This window comes from Lepisma saccharinum, unplaced genomic scaffold (assembly GCF_977018435.1).
Source record: "Lepisma saccharinum unplaced genomic scaffold, izLepSacc3.1 HAP1_SCAFFOLD_645, whole genome shotgun sequence".
In the NCBI taxonomy this organism is placed as follows: Eukaryota; Metazoa; Arthropoda; class Insecta; order Zygentoma; family Lepismatidae; genus Lepisma; species Lepisma saccharinum.
This window is the reverse complement of record NW_028143316.1, coordinates 59,367-71,521: the sequence shown is the minus strand read 5'-3', so window position 1 is coordinate 71,521 and position 12,155 is coordinate 59,367.

Below are 12,155 nucleotides of genomic sequence, written 5' to 3'. Positions count from 1 at the left end.
GTACCACTTGCAGCTAAACGTTACACTGTTCCCACGCCCATTTCAAGCATTCCTTCGACGCCGTTCGAACTGAAGGAAGTACCGGCACGACGTCAAGCCATAGGTAGCACGTCGTCTTCGGATAAGATCGAGTTGGGACCTTTGGCACGAGACTACCTGAGCACGGGGAAATTCGACAAGGATGAAGTGTTTGGATTGTATCCGAGCATGGAAACCAACGAAGGCGTCGTGTGGAAGATTGGGAAATCGAAAGTCACCTTCGAAGGCAACGACATTAAAGTTAATTTAGGCGAGAAGAACAGTTGGACCAGGTATCCGGGCACGGTGGGACTGTGGGAACTCGTTGCCAAAAAGCAGCCGAAAGACATGATCAGCACCAAACTTTCCAACTTCATCGTGAACGACGACAAAGGCATAGGTTACCTGATCAAAATTATCAACACGCTGCCTCCGAGATTCTGGAACGTGGCCGAAGGAAAGGGACTCGTGAACGACATCATCAACAAGTTACCTTTCGAGATGCATTTACCTGGCTACCAGTACTGCGGACCGGGTACCAAACTCGAGAAAAGATTGGAGAGAGGAGACAAGGGTGTGAATCCGTTGGACGCGGCATGCAAAGATCACGACATCGCTTACAACACTCTCACCGATCTGGATGCACGTCACGAAGCAGACAAGAAATTGGAACATGCCGCTTTCGAAAGATTCGTCAGCAGAGACGCTTCTTTGGGAGAAAAAGTTGCAGCACTGGGCACCACCATCGCCATGAACACGAAACAAAAATTTGGGTTGGGTATATAAATAAATAACATACAGTAAAAAAAAAATAATAACAACATGCCTTGTATAACCGATTTACCGCCCGAACTGCTATGCATCATATTCAAACACGCTTTAAACGGAGATGTAGGGAAACTTTTAAACATAGCAAGAACAACGCCGGAATTTCGTATCCCTTGTGAAATGGTTGTCAAGGATTATCTTCGGGAGATCAGTGGCATGAGGTGCGGTTATCTCGACACTCTTCTTTCAGCTACAGGGGAAAAATTAAACGACAGGATGGACGAACTTCACGAGGCGAGGCAGGGGAGCAGACGATACACGGATGATTGGCGCAAGTCTAAACAGGAGACCGATGATATCATCACGCACATCATCGCGTTTTCCGAAGCACGAACTTTCTTTCTCTGTGAAAAAAATAATAATATATACATGTCAAAAAAAATGTACGTGTCAAAAAAACAACTTGATATATAAATAACACACATCGGGAAAAAAAATCTTCGGTATATAAATAACACATTGTGAAAAAAAATTAAATTTCTATAACACACACACCCTGAAATTTCTCTTCGATATGACTGAAAAAATGAGTGACCTCCAAGCATTAAAACAAATGCTAAATTTGTCAGTCGAATATGTAAAAATTCAGGAATTGGAAGTCGACAAACCTTACACGATAACTTCCAGTTCAATTGTTTCTACCCAGTATGGTCCCAAGGTGCGTCTGTTGCTCAACGGACAATACAGTCTATTTTTACCAGATCGATACGCTAACATGTTATCCGACGAGAAGCTATCTATTTTAATAGAGAACAAAACTCGAATCGTGTACAAGGGGACAAAGGAACTTCTTGGTAAGAAAACGAAGCACGTAATAGAATTTGTGTAACGGGCTGCGCGGAGTATATAAAATAACATACCTTGAAAAAAAAAATTACACGAGAGAGGGAAACAAAAAAAATCTCAGAACATAAATATATATATATATATATATAAATAACATACCGTGAAAAAAAAACATGAAGCCCAAGGGTGTCGTGTACCAGATACCATATTCGAATCTGAAAACTCTGGGTGCCCTCGATGGGTTACTCACCAAGAAACAACGCGAGAAGAAACGTTCTTGCCTGTCCAAAGGACACGGAATGAAATTGCTGCTCAGCACTCCACAATTGAGACGGTTGCAGCGTTCGAGGAAACAGCAAAAGAGAGGGGGGTTCATATTCAGCATCCCGGCCATCCTGGCAGCATTGGGGGCCGTTGGAAGTTTGGCATTGGGTAGCGCCGCCATCGCGAAAACCGTCATCGACTCGAAGAAGAACAAGGCGGAATTGGAAGAACAGAAACGTCACAACCTGGTCATGGAGAACAAAGGGAAGGGGGTCATGAGGAAATTTAAAAAAAAGAAACAGCACTCACCAACCGAGACATTGAATCTCTGATCAAACCATTACAAATCAAACACTTCAGAGGCGTTTTCATGTCCGATTCGTTACCTTCAACCGTTAAAAATAGAGAATGCGGAGTAGTCAACTTGGACAGTCAAGAAAATCCAGGCACGCATTGGATATGTTACTACAAAAATGATAAAGCATTCGTTTTCGATTCTTTCGGAGGTGTTCCACCTACAAATTTAGTTCATTATCTGAAAACGAACAACCTATACTACAACGACGAACGCATTCAAAATTTCGGAGACGTGAACTGCGGTCATCTCTGTCTCTCCATGCTCACTTTTCTCTCTAAAATAAATAAGCCATCGGTGGAAGATTTCCAGAAAGCATTGTGGAACCTAAAGCATCATAATGGGCGTGTTCCATCTCACGAGCGAATCTTCGATCTTGAAACTCACGCTGCACGACGACATCGTCTATCCTAAATCCATAGCTCTGCGTGCATTCTACAGCATGTACCTCATACCTAACGTCACGCAGCACAACAACAAAATTAGCGTCGGAAGTGAACATATCGTCGTCACGCCAGGTCAATACAATCTTTCTACTTTGCAAGCTCAATTACCCAAAGACACGTACCTTTCTCAAAATTCAGTCACGCACAGAGTGGAAATCGTGTCCGCGATGGAAACCGTGGACCTGGGCACCATAGGAGAACTTTTAGGTTTCGAGAACAACACCAAACTCGAAGCTGGCATCAAGCACACGGGAGCAAACATTCCTAAATTTCTAGCCATCGAAACTTTGAACGTTCACTGCAACGTGGCCGAAGGCATGATCACGAAATCCTCGGACGGGTTCTTGGGAAGTCACAAGCAGACGGGAATCATAGCCACGTTCAAACCCAGTTCAGAATTCATGGAACCGATCATCTACACACCCTCTTCGCCGATCTATTTTCCAGTATGTCGCAACCGCATAGACAACATAGAGTTGGTGGTGACGAACGAGAAAGGAGACGTGGTGGATTTCGCAGGTGCCACGACCACTGCCGTGCTGGAGATCGACGTATAATAAATAACACATAGTGAAAAAAAATGGAACAAATCGAAAGTTACGAATTGCAATCTTTCCCTCCCAACCGTCGAACGTTCGCAAATTTGAACAAAGCGAACAGGGAAATCGAATACGACGTGGACGTAGGCGATGGGTTCGTTCATCCTCACAGAGCGGACCTTTACCTTCAATTCGACGTGGTGAAGAAAGAAAGCGGAGACGCGTTCCCCGCAGCAGCAAATTTGAAACTCGTGGACAACTTCGTGCCTCACCTGTTCTCGCAGGTGGAGGTGAGGAAACACAACACCGTCATCGACAGAATCAATTATCCAGGCATCACGTCGACGGCAGTGGGAACATTGAAATTATCCAAAACGGACGCAGCATACTATCAAGCGGGGGGGTTCGAAGCGGGAACCAAAATATCGACGAGAAGTCACACGGTGCTCTTTCCCATGCGTCTGCTTCCGGGATTCTTCTCGGACTATAAGGAGATCATGTGGAAGGGAGGACTGAGAATCACATTTCGAAGAGCGGCCAACGACAACGACGCACTGATGCGATACTCGAACGCAGACGGTATCACGCCGCTACCCAACACTTTACCCGAAGCAGCCAAATGCGTCATCCGGAGCATGGAGTTGAGAATGCCGGTGGTGGAATATGAAACGAACTACGCCCTCAAGTACAAAGCGGAGATCTTGAAAAGTCCACAGGTGCCCATTCACTTTCACGGTTACCAGTGCGTGCAAAAATTAGCGTCGGGAAGTCACATGGAATTCGACGTGACGACGCAGTTCAACAACATACAGTTCGACATGCCAGATTTCGTCATTGTACTCTTTCAGACCGGACGCGATAACAATCAGGAAAAAGATTCCAGCAAATTCGACGACTCCAAGATCAAGAATGTTTATCTCAAGAATGGCAGGAACGAAGTGTTCCCGCGCGAGAATTACAACCTCGACATGACCAAAGATGATTATCTAAAACTTTACGAAGCGTACACCGCTTACAAGAGGGTAACGGAGGGAAACGTCGACATGTACTACACACCCAGCGAATTCAAAACCCACAGACCCATGTTCGTCATCAACACGACGAAGCGGAAGCAGGTGGTGGTCAACGATCGAACCAACATCAAGGTCGTCTGCGAGTTCAACAGTCCATTGCCCGAGGACACTGTGTACAGCGTCATCCTGGTCGCAGAGAAGTCCTTCGCGTACGACGTGAAGAACGAGAGGGTCACAGAGCAGTTTTAAAAAATTCGTAAAAAAAAAAATTGCCACATACTAAAAAAAATCAACACATTTTTTAGGAGTAGAGCAGTGTCCCCGGTTCACAGCCCGAAAATGGGGCTCGGTGGGGCTCGCAGTGTTGCCAACTTCTCACTCGAAAAAATCACCAAGGTTTGTTTTTGGGTATAACCTAACCTCAAGCAAGAAGCTGGCAACACTGCGAGAAAGTCTCAAGCAGTGTTGCCAACTCCTCACTCGAAAAAATCACCAAGGTTTTTGTTTTTTGATATAACCTAACCTCAAGCAAGCTGGCAACACTGCTTGAGGCTTGTTTTAATGGTTTGCTTTTGTAAGGCATGAGTCTTATTTTCTTGCAGTGTTGCCAACTTCTTGCTTGAAAAAATCACCAAGGTTTTTGTTTTTGGGTATAACCTAACCTAAAGCAAGGAGTTGGCAATGCTGCTTGAGCCTCATTTTCTTGCAGCGTTGCCAACATCTTACTCGATAAAATCACCAAGGTTTTTGTTTTTGGGTCTAACCTAACCTAAAGCAAGCTGGCAATACTGCTTGAGGTTTGTCTTGCAGTATTGCCAACATTTTACTCGAAAAGTTACCAAGGTTTTTTTTTGGTCTAACCTAACCTAAAGCAAGCTGGCAACTTTGCTTGAGGCTTGTCTTGCAGCGTTGCCAACATCTTACTCGATAAAATCACCAAGGTTTTTTATTTTTGGGTCTAACCTAACCTAAAGCAAGGAGCTGGCAATACTGCTTGAGGTTTGTCTTGCAGTATTGCCAAAATTTTACTCGAAAAGTTACCAAGGTTTTTTATTTTGGTCTAACCTAACCTAAAGCAAGCTGGCAATACTGCTTGAGGCCTTACAGTGCATAAAACAATTTGCCAACCTACTGATATTTTCGCCATAGCTTTTTACAAAAAAGAGAGAGAGGAGAAAAAAAGAGAGAGGGGAGAGTTAAACAACCGACAATGCTGCCAACACCTACCTACAGCTTTTTTTACTTGGCAAGGGTTTAGCCAATTTAGCAAGGAGTGCCGGCAACAAATATATACTGCCGTAAAAGAGAGAGATGGATGGATGGCAACACAGTATGTGTGTGCGTGTGTGTGTATAATATGTAGCATTATTAACTAGAGTGTGTTGGCAACCCATCTACAACTAAAAAAAAAGATAGAGATACCAACATTGCCGTAAGATAAAGAAAGAGAGACCTATCGCGACTTTTGTAAACCTCTCTTGGGGGAAACACGATGTGCTATACACACGTGCGCGCTGGTGCCTCTTATTATTTTTCGTATTGTGAGGCAAACAAACAAATAATAATTGTTGTTTTTTTAGGATGCCTGGCCCCTAACCCCGCCAGGGTGCGTGGTGCCCAACCCAAAAAGGCTCTAACGGCTGCGGTTGTAGATAACCGCACCTCTGTAGGGTTTCACGTGTTTTTTTTTTCCGTATGGTAGTGGTGGTGTCGGCAATAGTGGGTGGGTTAATTGTTGTTGTAGTATTTTGGCTATTTGGCAAAGTGCTACTGGTAACTGGAGAAGTTAGCGTGGGAACGTGAGGCGGTGGCGTCTGATTGTCTCCTGTGTTATTGTTCCCACCCGAAGGTCTTCCCCACCCAACTCCGGCCGGTTTTTGTACGGGTGACCTCGTCGGTATTGTGTTGATTCCGCCGGGTATTGATTAACATCTGGCGAATCCGGGGCGTGATACATGCCAGGGCTTTTGTCTGCTTTTTCGCTATTCTTCTTGCTGGATTTTTTATAGTATGCCAAGGTGACCCATATTATGACGACTACAATACAGAAAATTCCAAAGGCAGCGATCCAAATCATGATGGACGGGTGTGTTGTTTTTTTGTTATTATTTATCGTCAAAAGCCATGTACACGTAACTCAAACCAACCTTGGAATTTTAGCTACCGACAGGTATAAATTTTTATTAGAAACCCCGCGCACATCAGTTGCAGTCGAGTATTGCTACTGGGTAGTCGCATAAAAGTGTACGCTATACCAAGTGTAATATCAAGTGTAATAGAAACCGAATTAGTTTGGTCTGTCAGGTGAGTACCATATCAGCATAAGTTATACGCACACAAGTTGCTTGACCAGTTATAAAACTAAAATTTACGCAATTATACTACTGTTTTTGTGTGTGTTAAATTGCTAGCAGCTTTTTGCAGGTAAGTTTTGTTTTTTGTTATTTTTTTGCTTGTGTGTGTGTTAATAATAATTGCGAGCGGCGTTAGTGAACAGAAAGTGTTGTTTTGATTGAACAACGAAATTATGCTAAACAAAAAAATATGAGCATATATAACATGTGCTTGAAAAAAAAACTATTCTTCATCGCAAATAACATAAAAGCGAGGTAACAATTGGAGGGAGAGGGGGTAATGATTATGATCATGTTAGTTTACTTATAGTGGATAGTATTGACGCGTGTACACTGGGTTGGATTTTGTTGTTTTTAAGTCTATTTTATGCACAGTAAGGCTAATCGAAACTGGGTCTATAGTGGGATCCGAACCACTTCCACTGGGTATCGAACTTGGAGTTTACAATTATACAAGTGTACAGGGGAAATTTTATTTTTTTGAATTTGTTGATACTCTCGATTGGATTTTGTTGTTTTAAGTCTATTTTATGCATAGTAAGGCTAATCGAAACTGGGTCTACAACGGGATCCGAACCACCTCTGCCGGGTATCGAACTTGGAGTTTAAAATTATACAAGTGTACAGGGGAAACTCTATTTTTTGAATTTGTTGATACTCTGGATTGGATTTTGTTGTTTTTAAGTCTATTTTATGCACAGTAAGGCTAATCGAAACTGGACCTACAGTTTCAAGAACCACTTGTACCTCTACCAGGTATCGAACTCTTGATTACAAGACTATTGCTGTGCTATCGCAGAGGCTAGTGGAAGTACTGATTGATTTGATATTTTAAATCTATTTTATGCACAGTAAGGCTAATTGGGACTGGACCTACAGTTTCAAGAACCACTTGTATGGGTATCGAACTCTTAATTACAAGGTTATTGCTGTGCCATCGTAGAGGCTAGTGGAAATACTGATTGATTTGATGTTTTAAGTCTATTTTATGCACAGTAAGGCTAATTGGGACTGGACCTACAGTTTCAAGAACCACTTGTGTAGGTATCGAATTTTTGATTACAATGCTACCGCTGCGCCATCGCAAAGGCTAGTGGAAAGTACATAGTTATTCGAATCTTATTTATTTAAAATATTTAGTTTTTATACACGCTTATTGATTTTTAAACCTAAAGTTAAATAAAATCTGGCAATTATATCCAAATATACTTATAGCTACAACGAGCATTCACAAAAAATAGCTTGAGATTTTTTTTGCTACGTAAACAAAATAGTCGACATGCCAAATATGAACAGGCTATATAGATTTGAGAGATGGATAGAAAAAAAAGTTAATTAAAATTTAATTTCATGATTGCAACACGAAACTTAATAATTGATTGATTGATTGATTGATTGATTTAGTTTATTTTAATTTTGTGTTTTGTGCCTCTTAGCTAATTTGCGAAGATGGGGATGAGTGATGAAATTGATAAAAATCGATATTCACAAACAACCATACCCGACCGGGATTTGAAGCCGGAACTCTTGGTGTTACAGCGTGATGTGCTAACCACTCGGCCACAGGGTCGGGCAAGTACTAGTATATACATAAACCAAAGTTACATAGTTCTAAGCCCCATAGGAGTCGAGAAAATCAATATCTTGGAAAACGTCTTAAGACAAATATCTTAATCTTTAAGAAAGTCGACTTCCGGTCTGTCAAGATGTTACTTCCGGTCTGTCAAGAAAATTTTCTTAAGACATTTGTCTTAAGATGTTTTCCAAGACATTGATTTTCTCGGCTCCTAATTGACCTAGGATGATGATTTTAGGTTTGTTGGATAGGATTTGACGAAAACTATTCGACTAGCAAATAAAATCGATTCCACACCCTCAAGTTTTAAAAATATAGACAATTTTTTTATTTTTTTTGAGAAACTTGATTTGCTGGCTTAGTTTTTACCCTATTTCGAAAATTTTAATGATATTTGATAAAAAATTGAATGTACTCTACAACCTATTGGAAACATAATGATTAGTGCTTACTGTTTTCGAGTTATTTTAAATTTAAATTTCAAGATGTAATTTCTAAGTTGTTTTGTAACTCGTAAACTATAGGTCGTAGAAAACCCATTCTTGTTTTATCTGCTATTGCCCGACGAATACTATAAACACAAATAATGTTTATTGCTTGATTTAAAAAAATAAAGATCGAAAATAATTTTGTTTTCTGAAAATAAAAAAAATGTGTGTATGGAAAAAAAAATACAATTGTGTAATTTTTTATGATGTATATTTGCATGTAAAAATAAGTATACCTGAAAGTTTTAGAATTTCAAAATAGCTATATATATTTGCTATTATATCAGCCAAAATAATAGAATATATATAAACAAGTATATTTTCATAGTTTCATACCTCTACTAGATTGGTGGAAAAATATACTAATGGGCAATAAAATCTGAAGAAAATTTGTGTCTAAGAAAAATAAACTAAATAGAATTACACATGCATACAATATTTATTGTGTTTTTTTTCTATCTACAATTATATTTTTCTTATATATTTTTTTTATTTTTTTATAGAGTTGATTAAAGCACATATTTGAGGAAGGCAACACCACCCATATATAAATAAACATAACCCGAAAAAAATGCGCTCCATGAAAAGTTGCCCTGTGTGCAAAAAAACTATATCGAGCAAACATTTTGCAAGGCATTGTCGCACCTGCGTGCCAGGCAAGCATTTGGCTGCCACCGAACTGTGTTCCGGATGCAATAAACACATTACAATTGCGTATGCCAAGAAGCATAAGCTTACTTGTCTAAGCAAAAATACATCTGGGGCCCAGCCTTCGACCAGCTCAACCAAGAGGAAAGCGGAAGCCGACTCGCCACCATCCGTCAAGCGCATCAAGACTGTGGCGAAAGCAGACCGGTCTGCTTTCCAGCGTTTGTTAGAGGACTTTCCTCTTACTTCGGAGGGCTCATGCGATGTGCGTAGCTTTTTGGAGAACGTGCAAGCCCAAATTATTTCCATCCTCAGCGATGCGCTTGCAACGCACTCCACCAAATTCTACGCATCGCTTTGTTGCTGGTACAAGAAGCCGTCTGATGAAATTTACAGCTTCTGCCACAACACCAAGGCGAAGACGCTGCATCTGGCGGATGTCGAAAACCTAGAGGTCATCTACAACAAGTTTGCCGAGGAGCTGGTGGCAAAGCAGGAGGAACATCAAGCCAAGGGCTCGGGGGGTTCGCTGTGTGGGGAGCCTCACGAACTGCGCGTCAAACTTTGCAAGTTTGTGCCTCTCTCCGCCTCCAGCTACGTCCCCTTACCAAAAGCGATTGTGGAAAAAAAGGCTGTCCTGAACATTCAGAACAGTGACGCCAAGTGCTTTGTTTGGTCTGTGCTTGCAGCATTGCACCCTGTCCACTGGAAAAACCATCCATACCGAGTTAACCACTACCTACCCTACGAACCAGAGCTGGAAGATGCGATGGCTGGAATTGACTACCCGGTGGAGGTCTCGGACATTCGCAAGTTCGAGGCCCGTACACACAACCCTCGGTTGGCCATCAACGTTTATGGCCTCACCGACGAAAATGTGGTGTACCCTATCCGGGTGAGCGACGTAGACGACGGCGGTGCGCAGGAAATTTATCTTCTGCTCATCAAGGACGAGACCCATCACCATTACACTCTCATCCATTCCCTCTCTCGGCTTGTTTCGAGCCAGCTGAGCAGTGATAGTCACCACATAGAAGTTTGTCCCAGGTGCTTGTCTATATTTCGTAATCGAGAACGGCAGGATTACCAGCGCATCAGAGGTCGCAACATCGCTGCCGAGAAGCTCGCTAACCACAAGCTCTACTGCAAAGCCAACGAACCTGGGGTGGCAGACTTACCCAAACCTGGCACCGTGGAACGTTTCCACATGCACGGTGCCATGGTGGAGCACCCCGCTATCATCATCGCGGATTTCGAAGCCTTCCTCAAACCCCTGTCTACTTGCGATCCCGATCCCGAAGTTTCCTCCACCACCCCTTACCAACTCCACGAGGCATCCAGTTTCGCATACGTTGTGGTGCGACGGGACCAGCACATTGCCCCCGAGCCCTATGTGTATCGCGGTCCCGACGCAGCCAAACACTTCCTCGAGAGGATGGTTGTGGAAGCCAACGAGATAGGGAAGGTATTGTTGACCCCCAAGCCTATGCTCCCACTGTCCCCCGACGATCAACGCAGACACGACGAGGCCATCGCTTGCCCTGTCTGCGCCGAGGAGTACACCGCCAAAAACTGTAAAGTCCGACACCACGATCACTTTAACGGTAGGTATGTTGGTCCTTGGTGCAACGATTGCAACCGCTTGGCCTGGGACCCGCGCTTCATCCCTGTGTTTTTTCACAATGGCTCGGGATACGACTTTCACCACCTGATCAAGCATCTTGGGTACGACAATGCAAGAATCAATGTCCTGGCACAAAACGAGGAGCGTTATATTAGCGTCAGCAAGTGGGTGCCGATCCCCAACTCAAAAAGCAGAAGCATCGAGCTTCGCTTCCTCGACTCCCTGAGGTTCCTCCCGGCCAGCCTCGATGCTCTCGCAGGGAAGCTGAGCAACGAGCAAATGCTTATTACCTCTGCAAATTTTCCAAACTTGGACGCCGGTCTCTTCAGGCGTAAGGGGGTCTACCCCTACGAATATGTCACAGACCCTACCAAGTTTGCGGAGACGTCGCTACCTCCCCAGGCGAAGTTCTACAGTCAGCTACGAGGCTCGAACATCACCGACGAAGAATATCATCACGCCCAGTCCATGTGGCGCGAGCTAGGTTGTCGAACTCTCGGAGACTACCACGACGCCTACCTCAGACTTGATGTGACGCTCCTTGCCGACGTGTTCCAGACGTTCCGGGCGACCGCAATGAACATCTACCACCTGGATCCCGCCTACTTCTATAGTCTCCCCGGACTGGCGTGGTCAGCCATGTTTCTGGTGACGAAAATCAAGCTGGAGCTTCTTTCGGACGTAGACATGGTGCTGTTTGTGGAACGCGCCGTGCGAGGTGGAATGGTCCAGGTGTCGCAACGGCACGCGCGCGCCAACAATCACCACATGGCTACTGGCTACGACTCCACCCAACCGTCGAGCTACATCATGCACACGGACGTAAATAACTTGTATGGGCACTCCATGATGCAATCACTCCCTTTTAGAGGGTTCGAGTGGGCTGACCCTACCAAATTTGACGTTGAAGGTTTCGACGATTCGGAATATGGATTTTTCGCCGAGGTGGACCTTGAGTTCTCCGAGAAGCTGCAGGATTTGTTTTGCGATCTTCCCCCTGCACCCGAGTTCAAGTGTCCACCCGATTCCAACCAAACGAAGCTCGTCATGGATTTCGAACCCAAGAAGAATTACGTCCTGCACTACAAGAATCTCCGGTGGTTGATGCAGCAAGGGGTCACAGTCCACGCAGTTCACCACATCCTCAAGTTCGAGCATTCTCCGTGGTTGCGTCCATATATTGAAGTCAACACCGAACACCGCACCGCAGCCACGT